Raw genomic sequence first — 25,788 nt, 5'->3', positions numbered from 1 at the left:
ACCAACCTCCACGAGGGAATGAAGGCCATCGCCGAGTGGATGAGGAGCAGCCGTCTGAAGCTGAACTCGGACATGACGGACCCACCCCCTCAGCCTGGGACAACTCCTGGTGGCCGACCACACTGGGAACAGCACCAACACCCACCGACTATGCACACAACCTAGGATTCATCCTCGACTCCTCCCTCTCTATATCGAAGCAAGTCAACGCCGTCTCCTCCTCCTGCTACAACACCCTCCGCAAGATCTACAAGTGGATCCCCACCGAAAGAAGAAGAATGGTGATGCAGGTCCTCTTCTTCAGCAGATTGGGCTACGGCAGCGCACTCTACGCAGGAATCCCAGCCAAACACTACGACCGCTACAACACATCCAAAACGCCTCCGCCCGACTGATCGTCAACGTCCTCTGCCGCAGCCACATCACCCCCCACCTGAGAGACCTACACTGGCTCCCCGTCGATAAAAGGATCACCTTCAAGCTCCTCACCCATGCATACAAAGCACTCCACAATGCCGGACCAGCCAACCAGAAAAGCAGAATCAGCTTCCACACCCCCCACCTGCCAGCTCCGCTCCGCCAGCCTCATCCTCGCAGCTGTCCCCCGCATCCAACGAATGACCTCCGGTGGCAGATCCTTCTCCTAACTCATCACCAAGACCTGGAACACCCTCCCTACCCACATACGGCAGACCCAAGACCTTCTCGCCTTCAGAAGGCTACTCAAGACCTGGCTCTTCAAGCAGTAGCAGCATCCCCCGCCCCTCCCCTCAGCGCCTTGGGTACGCGATTGATTGATTGATTGATTGATTGATTGATTGATTGATTGATTGATTTAGTAATGTGTTAAGAGAAACTTGGTGGGCACACCGCACAGTTGCAAATGCTATTTCTCAGAAATCGCCTTTTGAAGCTTTGAGAGGGAGGATAGCGAGTTCTATATTGAATCCAGTGTGGCTTACTGCTCGGAAAAACAGTGTTGTGACTGGTGAGTTGAAGAGGAGTAAACTTGCTGAATACCAGCAAAAATACAAATGGCGGTATGATGCCAAAATGTCAGTGTGGGGGAAGAAATGTAATCTGGGTGATCTTGTTTTGGTCAAAAAGGCCAAGCATTGTCACAAAGGATTGTCCAATTTTCTGGGCCTTTTTGTCATCACCGCAATTAAGAAAAATGTAGTAACTTTGAACAATGGTTGTACTTGGAGTATGTCTAGGCTGGTTAAATTTGTTGGGACAACTCCTCATGCAACTAGTGGCCATAGTAGTGCTTCTATGAATAGAGGGGCAAGCAATGATGATTCTACTAGTTTAACTAGACTCAAACATGTACCGGTGAAATTCAAAGATTGTTTTATATTAGACTTTAGTGTCCTACAATTGTTTTGCTGTTTATCTTCATACATTACTGTGGTGAATTTTCTTATTGTTCTTTTGTTTTTTGTTTTTTCTGATGTTTTAGATAATTGTAATGAAACATTTGTTGTACTGTTATTTCCTTGAATTGTGTAAAGGGGATGTGTTATAATTTACTTGCATGCCTAACCATAGAGCTTGTAGAACATTTGCATGTCTTGGTAATGGAATTAGAATCCCATTACTTCATGGTCCTTTCTGTGCCATTCTGACTCTGGAGGAGCTGCAGTTGAGACCTGCTTTATGTTGATGGTTGTATCTGAATAAAGCCTAACTTGGACATATCTCTGAATACCGGCTTTTAATAGTGACCCTGACATGGAAATTCTCATTGTCTGAGACAACAAAGGCAGAGTAATGCACTCAGGCAAAGGAGATAAACTAATAAGCCAAGGAAAATAACCTCTGAAAGCAATTCTTTAAAGAAACACATCATCTAACTACCGGGGAGCAGTGAGACCACCAGACGAACCAGGGCAGCATCTTTAAATGATCACTTGTAGAACAGAGTAGAACCTTTTTTCACAACTTTATAAGCAAATGCACACAAATAAATACAAATGACGCAAATGAAGTGCATCAAACATAATAACAACACTCATGTAACAAACACTACCAACTGATGGGCAGCACGAGAAATTAACAAGCGAACATTATACGACAAAAGCAGCATGGAGAAAAGCCCACAAAGCCAAGTCCAATGACTGAAACTGACTGCAGAGGTTTACATATTTGAGCTAATATAAAACTATGCTACAAACTAATAATATTACTGTTACATCCTTCATCATATCTTGTTATGTTATCTGTATCTGCCTGTGTGACATCATACAGTTCCAGAGATGCCTGCCTGTACACCTTGTGTATATTCCAATGACATTCTGGATTCTGAAGGTGGTTATGTAGAAGAGAGCCTGATAGCAGATAGACTGTTAATGCTCTGCTGAACAATAAATCCTATTTTAATTTATTTGGTTCCTGGATTAAATTACTACAATTACTTCAAACTGAAGTGCAGAAACTCTATCAGCAAGAAAAGCGTAATATATAGCAGAACCAATTATTAAAGATTCAATACGAGAAACAATGCAACAACTCTGAGCATAGTGCATGGTATAGACGCAGCAATCCATTCCACACTGCAAGCAACAAGTCAATACATAATTGAGTCGATGTTAAGGAACATACATCAAGACATCCGAGGCAAAGTCTGATAACACAGAAGAGGGTGAACCAGAAAGCAAAAGCATAGGAAAGTAAAGTTCCCATCTGCCAGCCTTGAAATAAAAGAAATAAAAGAAAAATAACTGTTCAACAAACAACAAGGTGAAGGTGCCAAGAGGTCGGAATTACGTAAGTAAATCCATTGTAACTGAAATAGACTCACAACTGAAACACAAGAAAGCAGAAACAAGTAATGTGGGTATATGGAAAGTGGGTCACTGATTAATATTGAGGGCAAAGGAATAGCAATGAACGAAGCAGCTGCCCCTGACAACCATCGCAGCAACGACAGATGACAGTGAAACACCAGCAAAACAAATGATTACGTACAGAAGAGATCATCCAAGCAACGCACACTGTGAGCAAAACATCACAATGTACTCCACATGTTCAATTTGCATTTCATCTTTCTTTCAGAAAAGGAGAGATATCAAGGGGGTATATCTCCGCTTTTTTGGCTTTAAAAACCAAGAAAGCGGAGATAAAATTATCTCCCTATTACCTAGCTGTCGCTAACACCAGTTAGCGACAGCTAGTAGGAGATAGCGACCATCCTGGGCCCCACTTTGCATGTCAGTGATACTTATCACTAATGATATGCAAAGTGGGCGTGCCAAGATGTTAGCGACTGAAAACAGTCGCTAACATCGCTATCTCCTATTACCAACTTTTGGGGATATTCGCGCTAAGCGCGAATATCTCCAAAAGCTAACACCTGCCCTGAGCACTTCTTAGCCATGTTATCCAATGGGAGGTGGATAACATGGTTAAGAGCATTAGCTCGGTAATGCATGAATATCGCTGACTTTTCAGCGATATTCATGAATTGCGGCGATTTTTATCGCATTTGCGATAAACCTTGGTAATACCAAGGTTTAATTGCGGTAAAAATCGCCGCAGCGCAGCGGTAAATTTTTGTCTCTAACCAAGCAATAGCGATTATTATCGCTATTGCTTGGTAATATGCCCCGTCATGTCTGAGATGTGTCTGATGGGATATGGGTTGTCATGAGCACACTAAAACTATGGGGATGGCACTAGGGCCAGCTAGACACTGGACACCTCTTCCTATGCAGTGGTGCGTAAAGCAGCAAACAAGCGTAAAAGAACGTTCCAGCACAGAGCAGAGCAGGGGCTAAGTGGGACAGATACGCATCAACAGTAGAAGAAACGTCCCAAATAGCGCCTTCATTATAAGGAATAGGTTTAGCACCATACCTATTTCTGTGGTCATTTCCTCCTACAATCAAGGCACAACACTTTCTGCTCCTCATCTGGAAATATTAATAAGCCCAAAATATGAGTTGGTAATCATCATGGGGAAAAACGAAATCCTTGACAACTCAAGTTGTTTCCTAGAATATGTCTTTATATCCTATTAAGTCTTTTCGTCAAAAATTCTAAAGGATAAAAAAAAGTCTGAAAGCTTCTGGTTATTTTGGTGACTTGGTCCCAGCTGCAGCAAATATGTAGCTCGATTGCCAAGCAAGAACACTTTGGGTCATGAGGAACTTTTACTCCCTGAGTACAAAATGTCCGTCCCTGCTTGCAAACCTTCTGAGTCTCCTATGGAAGCCTTGGGAAAGTAGTTTGCTTGACAGATCTGTACCATCTTGCGTGGTGTATCCAGTGAAGATGTGACGAGTCTTTTGTACATCAAGGTCATTATTCTTATGTTGATACTGCCGTCATAACATTTAAAATTGATGCTGAGGGGCAACCCCCCCCCCCCCCCTTTAACCCCTACCACAATACCCAAAGGGACGGCTGTGTCCTGATCTCCTGCCAGTTTTGCTGGGTAGGATACTCAGCACCATCCCATCAATGCAGTTCGAGCAGTAGCGGCCCCCCCCCCCCCCCCAGCGCCTTGAGACCCCACGGGTATGTAGCGCGCTTTATAAGTGTCACTGATTGATTGATTGAATGATAAGATTAACGGGGCAGGTGGTGGAGGCATTCTACTCTCTACTGCTGGCTCAAGTCCAGGAAATCTATTGAGGGACTCGAGTCAAGCCATATTGACGCTGAATCTGACAGTAGTTTGACATGGAGGTGAGGCAGTAAAATTTGAAGAACAGTCACCTTGGCGTGAATGTCAGGAATAGGGGTGCAAAGAACAGGCAGTGCACCATTCAGCATCAGACATTGAGTGCCTACAATGCACTGGTCAAAAGATGCATACTATGTTATCTGATATTACAGGGTTTCCAGATTGGCTTCTATTGAATCAATGGCATGCTGGTGTCAGCAGGTTGGCATAATGTGCCTCTCTCAGAAATTTAGAGAGTGCAAAACTTTAACACACATGCACTCGATTCAAAGAATTAATTGAAGTCTATGTGGGGAAAGTACACAACAGTCCTTTGAAGTTGGTGACAGTTCTTGGTTGACATTTTCCACCCCTCTATTTTTTTGTTTTAGAGTTTTATATAGCGCAAACCTGACCCAAATCGGGTATCATAGCACTTTACATAGCACCAGTTGCATTACATGAATACACATTAGTTTTTGTTAAGCGCGGGGAGAGTAAATGTTTTGCCCAGAATCACAGGATGTTCAGCGTCATTGCCGAGACTCAAACCGAGTGATTCGATCCCCCCTTCTTGGCAGAGGTTTAGTCCTTTTCCTCAATTTCTGGATACAAACTAAACAATGATAAATGCGAGATTCTACCCTTGACTAAATATACTTTTAAACCCGATTTCTCTCCCACAAATTTTGCTTGGAAATCTAATCATATTAAATATTCAGGATTACATTTCACACCCACAATTCAAGGCACAGAGGCAATATGTATGAATAAATGCATTCAAAGAATTTCAGAACTTACAGCTAAATGGCATCCCCTCTACTTATCCTGGTGGCATCGCCTGGACACTATAAAGATGATGCTTTCTCTTATTGTATTATATACCATCTCCAACATTCCAGTCCCCATTTCACTCAAATTATTTAAATCCATTAATTCCATACTTTCTTCCTTTTTATGGAGTAATAAAAAACCCCGTATGTCTGTCTCCAGACTAATTCGTCCGAAAAGTGAAGGGGGAGTTAATTTTCCTAATTTTCCTACTCATCAAAAAAGATTTTCTACTGCACCAAGCACATATTGGTTACTTAAATCCACAACAGAATGTCCTTCATGGACATTACTTGAAAACCCGTTTTTATCTCCATTTTCTTTTCAGGAATACTTATCTTTTTCACGCAAACCCTGAAATCTATTTACTCCTTTCTTTAAATGTACTGCTAAACTTCTCAATCCAGTTTATAACACAACCCATGAGACTCTGGATTGCTTCCTTGGCTCAACTATATGGCATAACAAAACTTTGTTAATACACGCTAAACCCTTTTATTGGAAACATGGAGACAAAAATGTTTGATATGTGTAAACTAGGACGAATAGTAGTGGGGGCAGAGTCAAGATGGCGGGTTGATGCCGCCAGGTGAAGCAGGCAGCACGGGTTAGCTCTCCCCGTAACTTTTAAGTAAATCCACAAGAAGCCGACTAAATCAAACCCATCCCCAGAGCTCGAGAAAAAGGTAACGCTTACAGCCTGTGCGATAGAACAGAAGCGATACTGCTGCTGAATACACTACTTACTATCTACCTGGGAGCTGCTTTCCGACTGCTGGAGGCGGTGTCTCAGCGTCTCGGGAAGCTGGGTGGACATCGAGCAGAGGAGAGGGAAACGCTCTTCGGCGGCTGACTCACCAGATTGAAATGGTGTAGATGCCGCTACCGAACAAAAGAAAATCACCGGCGTTTCGAGAGGGGAAACGTTTTTCAACCCGTGTGACTAAATAAAACGATACGGCTGATGAAAACGCGGTGCCGGTATCACTCACTACCTGTGGTTCCTGCTGAGCCTCATAGGGGCTCGGTGCTGGAAGTCGACTGCTGACTGCTGGAGGAGGTGGTGTATCGGTGTACTGGTGTCTTAGAGGAGAACGTTTTTGTTTTTTTGGCGGCTAATCGACCAGAGTAACGATGTCGATGCCACAACATGTAGGAGCTGATTGCTGATTGCTGATTACTGGAGACAGTGTTTCGGTGGCTGGGCGGAATAGTTGATGGGCGGAAGAGATCTGGGAAAATTAATCTTTGAGGCACTACAACAATTGTAATCATATAAACCTAAAACTTAACCCGTGGAGGGTGGTGGTTTGAATGCTGCAGCTCTTTAATCACCTGAGCCGCCTGAGCAGAAAGATACTGCCGGCGAGGAAGACTAGAAGAGCTCTTAAATTGCAAACTTACTGGTACAGCTGGACTGGACTAGGAGCTTTGGTGGCGCAACTGAGCACAGCTACTGCGAGAGTTGAGAGGAGAACTCCAGACAACCTACGGGTAAACTATAAGGATACAGACACGGATATGGCACCTAAGTTGAACACACGATCTGCATGGACTGGCAAAAACGGCAGACAAGAGAGCTCAGGTACTTTTAACGCCTCAACCTCTACCTTTTAGAGTAACTCTAAACCAACAGAAAGCGCTAATAGTGGCAAAGGGAAAGTGGCGGTCGTTGTCGGAACTATTGAAGGGGCTAAAGGAAGTACCATACTGGACACAAGACAAATAACCAGCCCGGGTTTATCTGATAAGAGGTCTGTTAGAAACACTGAGTCAGAGTCGTCTACCAGGGGTGAAGTAACCCATAACTTTCCTTTAACTTCAATTTCAATCACTAACAACCCAGTGTCAGTGTCGAATTCGCCTGCAGACCTGTCAGAGCACACAGAACCACTTGAAATTGAGGGCAAGGCTACAGGGGAGAATAAATCAGAGGATAATCTAAATCAAATGACTAAAACTCTGAATAGAGACGGTGCCTGGGTTGGAGAGAAGACAAGGTCTGACCGCGAGAAGACAGTACCCATCGGTAACCAATTAGAAATCGCCAAAGAAATAAATATAGAAAATTTAGAGACTCTCAAAAATCCAGAAATGTATCTAACATCCGATACCCAGCCGATAATGGATCCCATTGGGCCCAATGGAATATCAGACCAGAATACAATAAGCATAACAGAGAACATACTAACAGACGAAGTCGAGGCAAATGAAGATGGAGCAAATTTTGAATATGAAGAGGTGTCAGAAGGTGGAGATAGTGAGACAGAAACTATGCTCAATAGACAAAGTAATCTTAAACTAACCGCCTCAAGGAAGATAAAAAGCAAAGCTAGGAACAAACTGAAAAAAGTTCTCGGCAAATCGCTGAATAAAGACAATCCCTCCTCTGTATCTAAAACTGGGCCAAAGACTAAGATCAATGTCGATGATAGTCCACTTAGGAAATGGATACAGGCTAAAGGGGGAGTAAAGAATATGGCATTGAAATGAAATGAAATTAATGAAATGAATGAAACTTATATAGCGCACGACTTACCCTGGGGCATCTCAGCGCTTGCTTAGGGAACCCGTCCTGGTATTCCCCTGTGAGATAACCCTGGCAGGGTATCCACAAGGTGAAAGCCAGGCATCCCACCGCGAGGGGCCGTTGTGGAGATTAAGCAAGCTATTGCCCAGAGTCGCAGAGTGTGAACCCGTGAGTCGAGGAGGCACCGGAACGAGAATTAACGAGTCCGTGGAATTTTGAGCCCAAGACCCACCGAGACGGGGAATTGAACCCTGGTCCCGGGCCGAACTCAAGCTCCAGGTCTGCCGCCTCTAACCCCTGAGCCACACTTCTCCATTGAGGCTTTCTAGAGCTAGTTTCGATGAAGACCTTCACTAAAAGGGGGGCAAAAAAATTACTTCGGAATTGGAGAATATTGGCCCCATAACAAATATAGACACTGTTATAGACGGAACCATACCGTCAACAGATACAGCTCAGAAGGATATGGCCACGAGCACAATAGCAGATACGAACTTGTCTAGCCCTACTCTAAATTCTCCAGTTGATTTGGCCCAAGACCAAAGCCCCAAAAACTCACAGCTATCTACATCGGAGCTAGCTCCTAACCTTATAACGTTGAATGCTGGGACAGAGAATGATGGGGCGAATGATATAACGATTGATTCAGTGGAAGTGGTTCAATCCGACATGGAAATAGAAACATCTGAAATAAGCCATATGCCAACTTCAGGTAATGCTGTGTCATCAAGTCCTCAGAATACCAAATCGGTTAACTTGACACGAGATGGAAAGGTTCCAAGGGCAGCAACTATTGAAGACCAACCAAATTTGACTACCATGGACATGATAATGCAAACTCTCATTGCCCAAAGACAAGAAAGCCAGCAGCATTTCTTGCAACTCAGAGAAGATAACACAAAAATTCAGGCTTTTATGAGTGAAGTATGTGAAAAGCTTGGGGGAGTGACACAAGAAATGGAAGACCTCAAACAACGTGTTTTGGTAATCGAAGAAGGATCCACTCGCTCAGATGAGCTAATTAAACAACATACCACAAGGATATCTAAACTAGAGACTAAGGTCAAGGACATGGAAAACAGGGCACGTAGGCAAAATCTTAGGCTGTGTGGGATACCAGAAGGGGTAGAAGGAGCTGACGCTAGGTCATATGTAGTAAAATTACTTCAAAACGCGTTCAGTGATTTATCTGACTGGGATTGGGACTCTCAACTACAGAGAGAACACAGACTCCCTCTGTTCCAAAAGAACAAAAATAGCAAATTTCCGAGACCTATCTTGATATACTTTGGAAATTTCTTGCTAAAACAAGCTGTATTATTTAAAGCTAAACCCAATAGCCCGGTTCTTATCGACAATATATCTTTTTTTGTACGGTCAGACCTAAGTAAGGAAACAATGGATAAAAGGTGGGACTTAGAAAACTAATAGACTCCTTCAAAGCTATCAACTGTACAGTTTACCTACAAGAGCCCGCTCGGCTTAAGGTAATTAATAATGGGCGACCTTTCTTTTTTACTGATCAAGAAGAGGCGGTTAAGGCTCTAGAAAAATTTACAGCTGAAAGGCAGAAATGAAAGGGTTAGCTTGCAAGGCTATGGATGTTTGTACTTAAAATATCAGATCATGTTAGAACACCAGGGGGGACAAAAAATGGGTTGAATTTATGCATTGTATGTATTAACTCTCTGGTTCATATATATATATAACTCACTTACTGCCATATTTGTTGTGTTTCTTGTGGATTTAATGAACAACTTTGTTTTTTTTTCAAAAAGAGGGATGAGTCTATCCCTGTGTTAGCCAATTCACTAGGCTGCCACTCCAGCTGCAGCAAGGGATAGAGGGGTGCTCCCCCCAAAGGGACTTGGGTGGGAAGGGAAGGACTGGGGTTGAGGGAGGGAGGGGGGGGGGGGGAATGGGGGAAAAATGCATTGTAAGGAAGAAATATGGTGTAGACAGAGTAATGAAACGTTTTAATAGAAATTTAAGGCAGAGGAAAGACAAAGAATTTAGACGTAAGCAAATGTCTAAAACAAAATTGCTAATTTGGAATGTTGCTGGCCTCAACAGCAAGCAAAAGAGGAGACTGGTTCAAGAAGAGTTGGCTATGTATAAACCTCAATTCGCGCTTCTCTCGGAAACTCACATCAGCTACCAAGACAGGAAACTGCTTTCACAAATGGGGTATGAGCTTGTGGTGTGTTCAACCTTGGGTGCTTCCATCAGGGGGGTGGCCATACTAAAACAGAAAGGATTAGCATTAGAAATTACAAAAACATCATCAGATACCCGGGGGAGATGGGCGATAGCACAGGTTCAGATGGAACACCAGAAGTTTGTCTTATGTCTGGTTTATGGCCCTAATATAGATGACCCTAAACTATTCGAATACTTAAGTATTGAGTTACTAGAGTGGGAGGGAGAAACATTAGTGATGGGAGACTTTAATTGCGTAATAGATTATAAAATTGATTCTACCAGACACCGCTCTCCACGCAGGATGCGTAAGGTCAGGTCTGCGATTCTTGAGCTAGGTAGACTGCTTAACATTAAAGATGTATGGCGGCATAAACACCCCAACATAGCGGGACACACATACTACTCATCGCCCCATAGATCTTGCACGAGAATCGATATGGTGTGGGCAACCGATCGAATATTGAGTAATTGTAAGATCGAATTGTGTCCAAGGATTACTTCCGATCACAATCCAATACTATTAGAATTTAAAAACGATGGAACAAGGTCAGATTTAAGACAATTCACATTCCCGAGATATTTATTGACTGACTTGGGCTTTGTCACTTCCCTAAAGAAACACATTAAAGAATTCATCAAATTTAATATTAACTCAGCTAAAATTGACGTAGTCTGGGACACATGTAAGTGCAGTATAAGGGGGTTTACTCAACAATTTATATACAGACTCAATGCCGAAAATCGTAGGACTACTAAAAAAGCTACTTCAGATATGTTATTATTGGAGCAGAAACTAGCCGATGAAACTAAGTTATTAAATGGAAATATCGAGGAGACAAGATTTGAATTATTAAAACTACAATCTTCTCTTAAAAAGACGCTAAGAGACAGATATTGTTCGAAAATACATAAATATAAATAAAACCAATATGAAGGAGGAGATAGAATCGGGAAAATACTTGCATACAAAGTTGCGGATAAAAAAGCGAGAACTAACATTAAACTGATTAAAGGGCCCGATTTACAAGAATACGACCAACCAGAACAATTCCTTGGACAGTTTGTTAATTACTATCAGAGTCTATACACTCCTGAAAATACTCCTTCCAGAGCTAGAACCACACAATATTTGGATAAATATATGCCTATATCTAAAGATACTGTTAAGGAAAAACTAGAACTCCCTAATTCAAAAATAACACAATCTGAAATAAATGCAGCGATCTTAGCCTTACCACCGGGAAAAGCGGCTGGAGAGGACAGTCTGCCCATGGAACTATATAAGGTCTGCGCAGAAGAATTAATACCTTTGTTAGAAAATGTTATTGATTCTATCGACAGCTTGGGAAAAATAGTATTTTTCCTTAAAAAAAAAAAAAAACACCGGAAGACTGTGGCTCTGACCGGCCGATTTCCCTGCTTAATGCAGATGCTAAAATCTTTTCTAAAATATTAGCAAATCGTCTAGCACCCAATATGCCGATTTTGGTCAACCCACAACAATATGGTTTTGTGACAGGGTGAGATACAACGGCCCAGGTAAATACAGCGATTACAGCCTTTGATGTCACCTCGATTACTCTCACCCCACTCGGAATGGTTATGCTAGATGCCGAAAAAGCATTTGACCGAGTGGGGTGGGAGTATTTGTGGGAAGCATTAAAGAAGATAGGCATTCAGGGTGAATACTTACAAAGGGTCTGTTCATTATTTGACAGCCCGCAGGCTATAATCAGCTATGGGGGAAAAGAATCAAGGAGCTTTGCAATAAGGAGGGGAACCAGACAAGGGTGCCCTTTGTCTCCCCTGCTTTTCGCTCTTTTCTTGGAGCCATTCTTAAATGCACTAACTATGCAAGGAAATATTTACCCATTTGTACATGGGGGGGAAAGTTTGAAAATCACTGCTTTTGCAGACGATATAGCTGTTTTCACCTCAGACCTAGCAAAAGCTACACCGCAAATAATAAAAGAAGCTGTTCATAACGGCGATGTCTCAGGATACAAACTAAATGTAGGCAAAACGCAGGTAATAGCCAACCATAAACCTCTGGAACCGATCCCAGGCTTATGTCAAAGCGCGAGTTATTTAGGCATTAAACTAGCATCCAATATCGATAAAATCATCACGCTAAACTACGATTCTCTTCTAAAAGAAACAGAAAAGTCATTCTAAAAATGGCATAAGATCCCGATTAGTCTTTTGGGACGTATTAATCTAGTAAAAATGAAAATTCTGCTGAAGGTGTTAGAACTATTTAGATCTATCCCTTTGCAACCCAATAACATCTTCTTTGAGAAATTGGAGGGTATATGTAGCAGCTTCATATGGGCATACAAAAAAGTGAGAAGGGCGTTGAAATTACTAACACTGACAACAGAAAAGGGTGGATTAACATTCCCTGATTTTAGGCTTTACTTTCTAGCTACTTTCTTTTGTCGTATTCGAAGCTTGTTAAAAAATGACAGTCCATTATTTTTTCACCGACTCATGTTGGGACTGGATAGCAACCAATTTTTGCACCGCTCGCAAGACCCAAACTACTTCAAGCGAGTGAAATTTAAGTCAGCCAGGCACATAAAAAAAATGTGGGACCAAATAATGATTATTGGGAAAATCTCATTTTACAACGCAGAGCTCAGAATATGGGACAATACAGGGCTTCCTGATATTTTGTCTGATGGAGCAGGTTCCACTTGGAAGAGACACAGCATCGATACACTAGGGGATCTTTATGGTCAAAACCTTTTTTTGGATTTTGAAGCACTGAAAATTATTTATAACTTGAGGGATAATACGTACTTTAAATATATCCAGATAAGGGATTATCTGCTCTCTAAAATTAAAATTATGGAAGCGATAGATTCAGACATACTTAAATGTCTATATTCTAACAAAGTTAAATCACTGATTAGCATAAGGTATGGATTTCTGATACAGGGAAAAAATAAAGACTATACGAAAATAGCTGCCAAATGGTCTCTTCGATTGGGTATGAATATCAATCCCTCACAGATCTCATATTCTTTACGTCACATAAACTTGATCGTCCAGTCTACTAGCTTGAGATTACAGACGTACAGAACCATTACTCAACTCTAATACACACCACAGAGGATAGCTAGTTGGGTACGGGTCAATCAAGTAAATAATAAAACTAAGTGCCCGAAATGCGATCACGAAGCGGCAGGCATAGAACATATGCTTTACTCATGCCCAACGCTCTTGCTATTCTGGAAAGGATTGTCTGAAATCTTAAATAACAAACAAATTGTCACACCACCACTTTCAGCACAATTGGTTTTACTAGATATCCAAGAAACAAATTGTCCCTATAAAGAATTAATAACTATTATCTTTGCATGTGCCAGGCTTGTCATCGCTAGACTATGGATATCTAAGGATATCCCAGATGTCTTCAATTGGTGGCTCTTGATGAAAGAAATTAAAACCAGGTAATTGTAATTAGCAAGACATAGGGGCCCCAAGGCTTTACAGAAAAGGGAAAAAATCTGGCTAAACTTTTATGAATCATGATCTATATGAACTAGAAAGTGAACGAGGCCAGCTCAAATATTGCTATACTATTTGGAAGACTTTATTTCTTTTTCTTTAATATTTCTGTCAAAGTTTAGTATTTGTCAGATCTCTGCTTCTGTTTATCTTTCCATAAACTGTTTACCCAATTAATACTGTAACTACTTATATACTTTTTTTCCCTGAAATTTATAGCATATGTGTTCTCTGTTCTTCCTTCAATAATAAAAACAATTTAAAAAAAAAAGATATGTGTAAAATAATTATTTTTACACTCAGAATTCATCTCCTTCCCCACACTCAAGCAACTGTATGGCCTTCCTACTTCATTTCTTCCCAAATATCACATTCTCAGGAAATCTGTATTAGACACATGTACTCGAGAAGCCAGTTCGTCTGTTACAGGCTCCACTTGCAATGTTTCTAAGAATGTATCCACCTTACTGCATACTTCACCCAAGGCGTCTAACATATATATCTTTCTACAATCCACTGATATGATTAGGCAAAAATCAAATATAGAGACTGCTTGGGAGAAATATTTCAAGGAATCCTGGTCCTTGTGCATGTGGAGCAATATTTGGCTCAAGATACGTAAGTCTTCAAGAGCTGCTAGTCTAACCCAAACGGTGTTCTACATATATAATAGACTTTTATTATCTCCAAGTACTTTACATAAAGATGTCCTATTGTACCAGATACTTGTAGGGGATGTATGTCATTACTACACATACTTTTACAACACATACCTTTACAACGCATTTTTTACACCGCAACATCCATTACAACGCATTCCATTACAACGCATGCCATTACAATGAATTCTTTGAAACTACCTTTACAATGCATTCCACTACAACGCATACTACATTTACCACGCATACCATTACAATGCATGCCATTACATTGCATGTATGGTAAGTATTGGATAGTGTAGGGGTAAAAATTACCATTCTAACTCCAGGGGGTGCAGCAGCAGGGTAAAAGTTGGATAGTGTAGGTATGCGTTGTAATGGTATGCGTTGTAATGACTGCATTGTAATGACATGCGTTGTAGTGGTATGCGTTGTAGTAACATGCGTTGTAATGGTTGCGTTGTAATGGTATGCGTTGCAATGGATGTTGCGTTGTAAAAGTTTTGTTGTAAAGGTAGTGCGTTGTAAAAGTTGCGTTCTAAGTGTTGTTTCCCACTTGTAGGAGCTGCACATCTCCAAATGCTGATTTAGTCCATATGCTATTTTCATGGTCCCTCATACATAATTTATGGAATTGTGTTTGGTCGCAAATTTATTTCATTTTTGATATCACCTTCCCCTTCTCAGTTACAGATATCTTTTTAGGTAGTCTTTCACCAATATGGAGCACTTACACTTTTAATGTCAAGATCATTGATTTACTAATAGCAGATGCATTTCAGCAAATAACACGGAATTGGAAAGATTTCACAAGAATCTCTTATAAATCCTGGTTGTATGATGTATGCCATAATCATAGATTAGATACTTTCCTTACTTACCCTATACACATGCCTTCAAATCGTATTCAATTATGGTCACCAATTACAATGTTTTTTTGACAAATGTGCTAAGAAGAATCCCACTCTGTTTCCATCTCAGCAAGAAGTACTTAAACCCCCATGAATTTCTCGAGCATCCTTATTATAATTCTACTCTAATTTTAAATGTTATACATATATTTTATCATTAAGTATTGTTTCACTGCTGTTGTTTTTTCTTATCAATCTTTAGTATGCATTAATGTGATGTACTGATTCATGATTTATCATCTGTATTGTAAAATGACACCTTTATACTTTTAATAAAATCTTTTCTTGAACTGAAAAAAAAGAAACATTAAAATACTAAGAGAAGAAGCAAGGACATGAAAGGGGAATAAAAAAGGAGAACATTCTAAAATAAAGGACTGGCTAACGAACCTTGACACTGAAGGGCACTGATTTTCAGGTTGATACACACATGTGATCAGAAAATGCCATTATTGACAGGGAAAAAGAGGCAATGACTGATGTAGACTGAACCATTAACCCATGTACTTCACTGTCATGGATGGAAGCAGAGTGTAAATGATACTCAGACAGATCAATGGCAAAAAAGAGTGGACCCAAAGGCCCACTATGTATCAATATGGATATATGTTTATATCTCATCCGTTGTTTGCCCCTCGATTAAGGACGCCACTCCACCTCAGTTCTTTTCAACAGAAAGCTTTATTAAGGAAACCAGCATTTCACCTTCCGTTCTGTTCATCCTGACACGTTTCGGAGTCCTTACTACTTCTTCATGGGGTACACTGACGATCAGCAGAATACCAAGGCACTTCCTTTTATGTTGTTTCATGTGAATTAGAAGGCATTTTTCAAAATATCTTCTTTTTTACACACTATCTTACAATTGGAAGGCAGAAATGCATAGAAAAACAAGTGGTAATAACACTTGTTCTACTATTCTGTGTTCCCCTAAGTCTCCTGATGAACATGGTACCTCACGTCTGTGTGTAGGCCTAGTACCCTCGACAGGAAATGGGTCAAAATGCAACATGAACACATCACAATTTCCACTGAAAATAGACCCTTTTTTAGCAATGTCGCTAGCTGTGGGTTGCGAGCCCTAGCTGAGCCGTCATCTAGCGAAACCTAGGAAAACCTGTACATATTTTAAAGCTAACCAAACATTTCCTGATGGAAAGTTCTAGAATCTGCACAGACCCACAAACTTCCACAAACCCAGCATTCTGTGGTAAATAATTAATTACCCTGTCATAATTTCTATACATTAATAAGGAACATGCATATAATGAGAGGCAGAGTCCGTGGTGTCCGATTCAGATGGGCTTTAATACAGTAACTCGAGTCACTGGAGAATCGGGTTCCATCACCACTAAGGTTCAGGAAGGGTCGTCATCTGAATCTTTATTCACAGAATACATTATATATAGTTAAAACATACATTGAATTGGATAGAGAAGGCGGGGCACTCCAGGCGGAGCAAGTGAAAGAGAGAGATAAGAGCACATGGGTGTGAAAGAAGGCGTGTAAGGAGGCGTACACGTGGGTGTTCACTTGATGAGTCATAGGTGTGTCATAGGTGGGTGGATGCATAGAGGAGGTCTGCATGGTCAGCAGGAACCTTTACCCTACTTGTGCGCGCAAAACTGGTCATGACGTGGAATTGACGTGTAACTGGGGCGAGCTGGGGGGAGCTGACTTTAGTGCTAGTAGGAGAGTCTGGGATGTCAGAACGACCTGCACCTTTGGCATATCTTGTGTTTGTATGATGTATTGTCTGAAGTAAAGGTCGCTCGAGCAAAGGCTGCTCATCACTACGTGCTAGTGTGTGCATATATTTCTTCGTGCATTGCGTGGGGCCATGGGCCTTCTATGGAACGGGTTCAGTAAATCACTTGGATGGAGACAGAAAGGCTAGGCCCTATCTTCTGCAGGCGGAATATGTTTACCCCTTTCGTTAGTCAGGAATGTGTTTTCTGTGGAGCGGAGCAGATAACTGTAGGCAAAATACTGTCTTGGCAGACCAGGCTGGGCACCTCTCGGCTGAGCAGGAAGTAAGTGAAAGGTCAGGGATACATAACTAAACTGCAGCTTTCAGAGTATCAGGAGGCTCGGAGCCTGAATTCGGGTCCTGGCTCGGCTGTGCCACAAAAATGTGTTCATCTCGACTTTTAAACGTGTACAATGTAAATGCATTGGCAACATAGGCCTCAGTGCGGAATTAACGTTTCATTCATGGAGGGCCTAATAACTGACATGCTAACATTGGACGGAAATGCAGAGGCATTATTATTACAGGCATGAGAAGGGAATTACATGATGACATGGACATACATGGGGCATAGGTACATAGATAGGGTACGTGTAGGGGACACACTGGCCACGTAAAATGTCTATTTCCTCATTCCCTCCTTGTCCCCTACTGTGCCCTTCAGGACACATCTATATTCATGAGACCATCTATTTGTTCATATAGCATCATTTGCTCGTCTTTTTTCATTTGTGCACGTGAACGTGAACGTGGACGGGGAATACAGGCAGTGGCACACAAGCCGCAAATCTCTGGGCCACATTGCAGACAGAGACAGCAACTGAATATAACTAGTAGTATTATTCCTAGAAACGACAGTACTTTCCATCCCCAGGCTGATATCACACTCCAGAGCCAACCGGACCAAGTGCAGGTGCCTGGGTTTAGGTGTATCTCGTGAGCTATCTTATGGAGACTTGTTATTGCTGCATACACGGATGGCGCGTTATTAGGAATAAACACGCAACAACTGGAGCCGATCACTCTACAAGCTCCGCCCCTATCTGCCAGGATGACGTCAAGAACAAGGCGGTTCTGAAGAACAACAAGTCTCATAGCAGACTGCTCCTCGGTCAAGTTTCCTAAAGCAGAAGTAGTCTCATTCACTACTGCTTCCAAAGTTCTTGTCAATCTGCGTATTAATTTACTGTTTTGGACGGGACCTATGAAGAAAAAGAATCCTTTATTGAAATCTGAATATTGCTCCCACGCTGTCTCAGTCTGATCGACAACTGGGGAATCGGTCTCCCTCTTGTGTCTAACATGTACTAGTCGTGAGTCTCGATGATAATGGGACGGGCTAGAAAAACAGGTGGCAGTAGGAACGCTATATAACATGTCCCACCCCAGTCTAAGGGCAGACGTACATAAGCTGTCTGACCACAAATGAAATAGGAATGGCGGGAAGCTTTAAAAGTAGACTTTCCTTTATCATTGAATTCGACCACAGTATTACAATCACTGTGTCCTAAATGTACTGAACCTTCCTTTCTAATGCATAATTCACCTTTTACTGGTAAGACTGTTATGAACGGTGAACCTATATTTGTTTCAGACTGGACATTCAGAATCATAAGGTTAAGGGAAACATTTCCTAGTTCGTACACTTCATTTTCTAGATCTGTTCCTTTCCTTTGGGGAAAACCATTTTTGTCGGGGAAACATGTCTTATTCATTACTATATTCAAATCTCCCCAAATCCATTCACTTTGGGAATCTGTGAACTTCCTGTCTTGTGATGATGACATTAAAGCAAACCATGCACCGCACGAACCATTGTGCGAGAACGGATAAGGAAAGAGGGGCAGAACTCCCTTCGTTTTCTGATAAGGTGGGAGTCGGCCACATACCCAGCAATTCGTTACATTGCTGGTCTGGTGAGAATGGTGTAACATGCGAATAAAAGTATTGTTGCGCAGTGCTAGTCGATATGACAATTCATGGGGTGGCAGGTCACTGAATGTGTGCTCTACAGTGTCATTGAAGGAAGAACGTATATGTGAACCAAGAGGAGGAAAGAAAACATGTAGCGTCAAGCTTATACCTATAATCGATATACTTAGAAAAAACATAATGATCAGAGTTACTATGCATCTGCTGCGTAACGTTTTGCAGTATTTCTCTTTCTTATCTCTCTGTCTATTATTCGGGTCTACGATCTTATACATGTCAGGAACCTGTCTAACCGATTCACCCGAGGGGGACTTAAACAATTAAACGCTGTCTGACTTACTAGACCGTAGCTTTAATTTTTACTCCTGTTGCGGAGTCTTTTCTAGCAAAGGGAGTTTCGAGTCACTGTTATCTGGGCAGTCCTTAGTTTCGTTTACTGTTCCGAGTCCATGGAATCGTTTCACGTGGTGGGCATGGATCCAGCCCTTTCTTCCCTCGACCTTAACGGCGGTCCTCGTTGTTAGAAGTACCAGCTTCGGTGCTCACCAGCGGGGCTCGAGAGGACTTGAACGATCAAAATTCCGGACCAACACGGTATCACCAGGGACAATCGAATGTTCTTTCACCTGGGTGTTGTCGGGGAAGGCAGCTGCAACCTGTGAACGACAAGAAAGGAGTGCAGACATCAAGGAAGCCAGGTAATCTGTCAGCATATTTCTGTCAACATCGGTAATTCTTTTTGGCATAGGCATACCCCACATATTCGGCGGTCTACCAAAAACCACCTCGTACGGGGACAGTCCTGTTCTGGAATGAGCTACCATACGCATGTAAAAGAGGGCAACCGGTAAGGCTGCCATCCAATCCACGCCTTTTTCTGCACAGACCTTCGCTAATTTTGTCTTAAGTGTCTGATTGTGTCCCTCGACAAGGCCTGCTGCCTCTGGGTGCCGTACACAATGGAACCTCCACTGGTACCCTAACAGAAGAGATACTTGTTTCGTTAATTCAGAGGAGAATGGCTGACCGTTATCTGAGTACACGACACGGGGCAAGCCGTACCGTGGAAAGAATTTTCGGACCAACTGCCTGGCAGTGGTCACAGCAGTGTAATCTGGGACTGGGTACGCTTCTGTCCATCTAGATAGTGCACATACAACTACTAGGACGTACTTGTATCCTCGACATCTGTCCATCTGAATATAATCCATCTGGAGGACTTCAAAAGGGTGGTCAGGAGGATGAAATCCACCCTGTTCCACGGGAATGCCTTTGCCTGGATTGAACTGACAACAGATCATGCAGGTACGCACTTTCTGTTTTGCTGCTGCACGTAAGTGCTTGTTGAACCAGATATTCTGTAAGCTGTCTAACATAGCCTTTTCTCCTAAATGTGCTGGACTATGTGCTGTATTTATAATAACTTGAACCATGGAGTCAGGGAGAAACCATGTGGCTTTGCCTTTTGTCATCCAACCTTGGTCAGTCTGGACCCCTCCTTGTTCAGTCCATTTCTTTATTTCGTCTGGAGTCGCATGTGTCTGTATGTCGAGTACATCTTGTGAGGGATCCCTGACTGTCATGCAGTTTGTCAGTGATGGTACTTCTGTCTTTGTCGTGTCTGTGGGAATGTCTGTTGGAGTCTGGGCTGTAAGTTTAGCTGTTCGATCTGCCAGGTCGTTACCCTGGGAAATGGTGTCTGTGACTTTAGTATATGCTTTACACTTCATGATAGCTATGGCTGTAGGCAAGTGTATTGCGTCTAACAGAGCCTGAATGAGGGGACCATACTGAATTTTGGCCCCATGAGAGGTCAAAAAACCTCTCACCTGCCACAGAACTCCAAAGTCGTGAACGACTCCGAAGGCATACTGTGAATCTGTGTATATGTTTACTTTCAAGTTCTTGGCTCGTATGCAGGCTTGGGTCAGAGCGATGAGCTCTGCTGCTTGGGCTGACAGTGTATCAATTCGATGTGTCTCTACGACTTCAGTATCAGTGGTCACTGCATATGCGGCCACTAACTCTCCTGTGCTTGTTCTCATGCATGAACCATCCACATAAAGTGTCAGGTCTGGGTCTGGCAATGCAATGTCTGTCAAGTCTTGCCTTGGCTTCGTTACTGTATCAATCACTTCCACACAGTCATGTGGTGCAGTGTCTGCTGTGCATGAGGGCAAGAGTGTAGCAGGGTTTAAAATGTTGCATCGTCTGATCTCTATGTGTGGCTGGAATAATGTCAGTTCATATCCTGTCAGTCTTGCTATAGTCAGGTGTTGAGTCTGAGTCCTGTTTAAGAGAACTTCCACTGAGTGTGGAACCTGTACTGTCAGGGGGTGTCCTAACACTATAGAATCACTCTGTCTGATTGCTAGGGCTGTTGTTGCAACTGATTTCAGGCACGCAGGCAGAGCCTGGGTCACTGGATCCAATGTACTAGAAAAATAAGCACAAGGCTTGTGTTTTCCTGCTTGGTCTTGTGTAAGGACAGATAATGCTGTTCCATCTCGTTCAGTGACAAACAGTGAAAAAGGCTTGCTGTAACATGGAGTCGCTAAAACTGGTGCTTGACATAGAGCTTTTTTCAATTCGTCAAATGAGAGTGTATGTTCTTGTGTCCAAGGGAGGACAGTCGAAGACGCTGCCTCCTGCGTTGTTAACTGTATGAGTGGTTTGGCTAGATATGCGTACTGGGGAATCCATTGTCTGCAGTAAGAAGTGAGGCCAATGAAGGCCCGTACCTCCTTTTGTGTCTCGGGCTGTGGAAGATTTGCAATTAACTGAATGCGGTCTGGTGTCAGCTGTCTACCCCTCTTGGACAGCAAGTGTCCAAGGTACACCACTTGCTGTGCACAGAATTGCAACTTTGAAGGGGACACTTTGTGCCCCTTGTCTGCCAAAAAGTATAAGACTGTCAGTGATGCACGTTCGCAGTCTCGTTCTGTTCGTGCTGTAATCAAGAGATCGTCCACGTACTGGAGCAGTGCGGTTTCGGTAGGCATGTGAATACTGTCTAGTTGTCTTTTCAATGCTTGACTGTAAATACTAGGACTTTCTGTGAATCCTTGAGGAGCCCTCGTAAATTTAAAACTGCGTCCATTTAAACAGAATCCGAAAAGGTACTGGCTTTCTGGATGTATCGGGACACTAAAGAAGGCGTTCTTGAGATCGATTACAGTAAAGAACGTCGCTTCGGAATCAATTGCAGTCAGTAATGAAGAAATGTCTGGGACCACTGGGTACTGGGGTATTATGCACTTGTTCAGTTCTCGGAGGTCAATCACTAGCCTGTAGACTGGTGGTGCATTAGGGTCAGTTCTTTTAAGAATGGGGATGACAAGAGAATTACATACATTCGAGTCAGTTACTACAACCACTCCCTGTGCAATAAGTTTGTCAACAATTTTCAGTAATGCTACAACAGCATCAGGTGGTAACTTGTATTGTCGGATTCGTGGCAGTACAACTCCCGGTTTGAGAGTGACACGGTGTGGCGTAATGTGCATGTAACCTACATCAGTCGGACCTTGCGCCCATAAATGCTGTGGTACATTCTGGAGTCTGGGATCAAAATCTCTCAATACATAATGTCCTATAAAATCACGTAAAAACAATCTCACTCCTTCCGGAGAACAACAAATCACTGCTCCTAGTTCTTTCAATGTCTTTCTACCAAGCAAATTTTCTGGACATGACTTAGTAAGTAACAAGTCTGTAGTACGGGACAATGGACCGACTCCTAGGGAAACTGGCTTTGACACTTCGTTAACAATAGGCTTTCCTGAAAATCCCAGGGAAATATTCTGTGAGCCTGAGAGGGGTGCCCCTGGAACCTCGTCATGACTGATGGTAGTTCTGCTCGCCCCTGTGTCAATCAAAAATGTTCTGTCTTTTCCCAATACACGACTATGTACATAGGGACCCTCTTGATCTACAGGAACCTCAATAAGGGGCAAGCCAACCTCCCTCTCTAGGCTATTTCATGAGTACTGTTGATATTCTGGATAGTCTGACTGCGCGTACTGGTACATTTGTTGCGTGACATGTTGTGTGGCAGCTATTGGTTGCGGTACAGCTACTGTCTGTTGCGTGTTCTGTGGCGTTTGCGTGTTCTGCGGGGTGCTATCCTGTCTAGGAGGACGCGGTCTTTCTTTTGTCTTGCCTGTAGCTATATTGTGTTTCAGGACAGCACATTCATTCACATAGTGACCTGGTTGCTTGCAATAATTACAGTTCCCCTTAACAGGTGCCGTGCCCTTTTTATGGCCATCAGCTGGTACTGATTGTGCAACTAGTACTTTCATTTTGGTATCTTTCCTGCGTCTCTTTTCATGTTCCTGTTCCTCTCTAATTCGGTTCTGGTGGTATTGTAACATTTGCAACATTTGGGAAGGGCTATTTGCTTGCCAGGTACTCTCAACCTTCAGTACTCTATTTTTGATCGGGGGTAAGGAATTCTCTACTAATTTGCTCACAAAAAGATGTGGGTACGATTCACTATTTGTCTTAAGGCCACTATTAATAGTAAAACATTTTTCGAATCTAGAATAAAAATCACTGGTGTCTTCATCTGGTTTCTGTTTACAGGCTGAAATAGCATCCCAATCTTCCTTTTTAGTAACTAATAATCTCGGCAGGACCTGTATTAAGAGTTCAGGTAGTGCTTTGGCTTTATCCCCGAGGCCAACACCAGGGCCCCGAGTTTTATCCTCATCTTCCAATTCTGTCCAAAGGGCAGTAATTTTTTCATTTCCAGTATTTCTATTTTCGTCAAGGGTGTGTAAACGTATACTCGTTGAAGCTCATTCGCTGCATTTCTAACGGGATGTACCTCTCGTAGGGGGTTCTGTCTGTCTATGTGGAAAATCTTTCTGTCGTGGTGTGTGGCAGGAATCAAGTGCGTGGTCAGAAAGGTCAAGTACTTATGTCGTTGGTCTAGAATGACATTAATTAATTCGGTACCTAGGCCTCTCCATCTCTCTAGGAGTAGATCGTCCAATAATTTATACAAGGGACCTGGATCAGAATGTTGACTCTCGTACAAAGTGATCAGATGTTGAACCATGTAAATACCAGCTAAGCGCTGTTCTTCCGGAGGAAGACTTAAAAATGTTTGTGCCACTACTTCATCATTATATATATTAGAATTACACGCCCATTGAACGGCTGACCGGGCTAGTTCCTGTTCATGCATAGTGTGAGGTCTATCGTACTCTACTCGTCTTTTCAGTGCATTCTCAGTAGCTTGGAATAGGTGTTCGAGAGAATATCTTTCTGGTATGGGAGGGCCATGTTTACTGTAATCTAGGCCTTTGGGCCTGTCAAACTGTCTTGCTCTACCTACGTAATTCATTTTATTCACTTCCTCTGTTTCGGGCTCACCCTCATCTGATGGTAAGTCGTCCTCTTTCTCGTCTGACTCTTTCCTGTGTAAATTCAGAATTTCTTTACGAATTTTCCTGTACATGCATTCTATCTTTGACATTGTATCATGTTTACAAGCAGCTATATTATCGCTCCACTCCCTCATACCTCTAGTTACTCCTTTATTTGGCTGGTCTTGTTCCCTAATCAGACAATTAATCAAAAAACGTAAAATCATGCGTTGAACCTCCACCTTTCTTTATTCCATGGCCTCATGAATACTCTCGGGTCCCTCCCCTGTTCTAATAAAATGGTATATTCTGTCTAAATTGTCCTTCATGCCAGGTAATGTGATCAAATAGTCTGCAACGCGTCTTAATCGTACTGAGAATATGAGAATTGGGCCCACACCTGGTACGGGATCATATATACAATGTGAAATCATTGCATTTTGTTTAAGTGGTGATGCTGTCATTTTTGGCGTTCGTTGTAATGCTAATTCATGCAGTGCTCGTGCTCGTGATGGTGGCGGTGTTTGCGGTATGTCTGTAGTGGGCCCCCCTCCCATTGCCCCTTGACTTGAGTCGTCTTTCACGGTCGGAGGAGGAGGCAGTGGTGTTAACTGATCCTGTGATGCGGGCGGAGGGAGAAAAGGATTATTACCAGGAGGTGGAGGAGGAAAACCTGCATTAACATAATCCGGAGCGGCTTCTTCTAGATAGGAGGAAAGAAAAATGTCCGCTGCTGTCTGTTTATGACTACGGACTTTGGTCGGGATCAGTGGTGGCGGCAAATTACTAGGCACTTCCGGGGTTATTTTAGTTAGTCCTTCAGCGAGGACGGGATACATGCCTTTAATAAGGGCATTTCTTTGTCTATCTGCTTGTTCTGCCTTAACCCGTTCACCTTCTTCCTGTAGCTCTTTTTCTCTGGCTTTTTCTGCTGCTTCTTTACTTCTCTCTGCTTTGTGGAATTCTTTCTCTGTTCTCCTATGCGCTTCTTTACGCCATAACTCAATGGCATCTTTCGGGGACTGTCTAACTTTCTTCTTCCATAGTGCTTCTTCTACTCTCATAATGCAATCAGCATCCCATGTCCCTGAGGCAGGCCATCTATATTTCTCTTCCAGATCCTTCGTGTAATCTACCCATAAGTCTAAGAACAGTATGGCATCTAACCCGTGCTTTTGGTACATGAAATGGCCAGGAGTGTCTCTAGGGGGGACGGGGACGGCCTCTTCGAGTATCCCTTTCCTGGTCCCTATCTGACGTAATTTCGAAAACAGTGGCATGTTGGAACTCACTTGAACGAAAACACAATATACACAAGAATAGACTGAAAACAACCATTCATACTACAACATTAAAACATTAAAAACAGATACATCCTAACTAGTACATAGAAAAAACACAATCCTGAAATACTGT

Source organism: Lissotriton vulgaris, chromosome 3_1 (assembly GCF_964263255.1).
Source record: "Lissotriton vulgaris chromosome 3_1, aLisVul1.2, whole genome shotgun sequence".
Classification (NCBI taxonomy): Eukaryota; Metazoa; Chordata; class Amphibia; order Caudata; family Salamandridae; genus Lissotriton; species Lissotriton vulgaris.
This window is presented reverse-complemented; position numbering follows the sequence as displayed.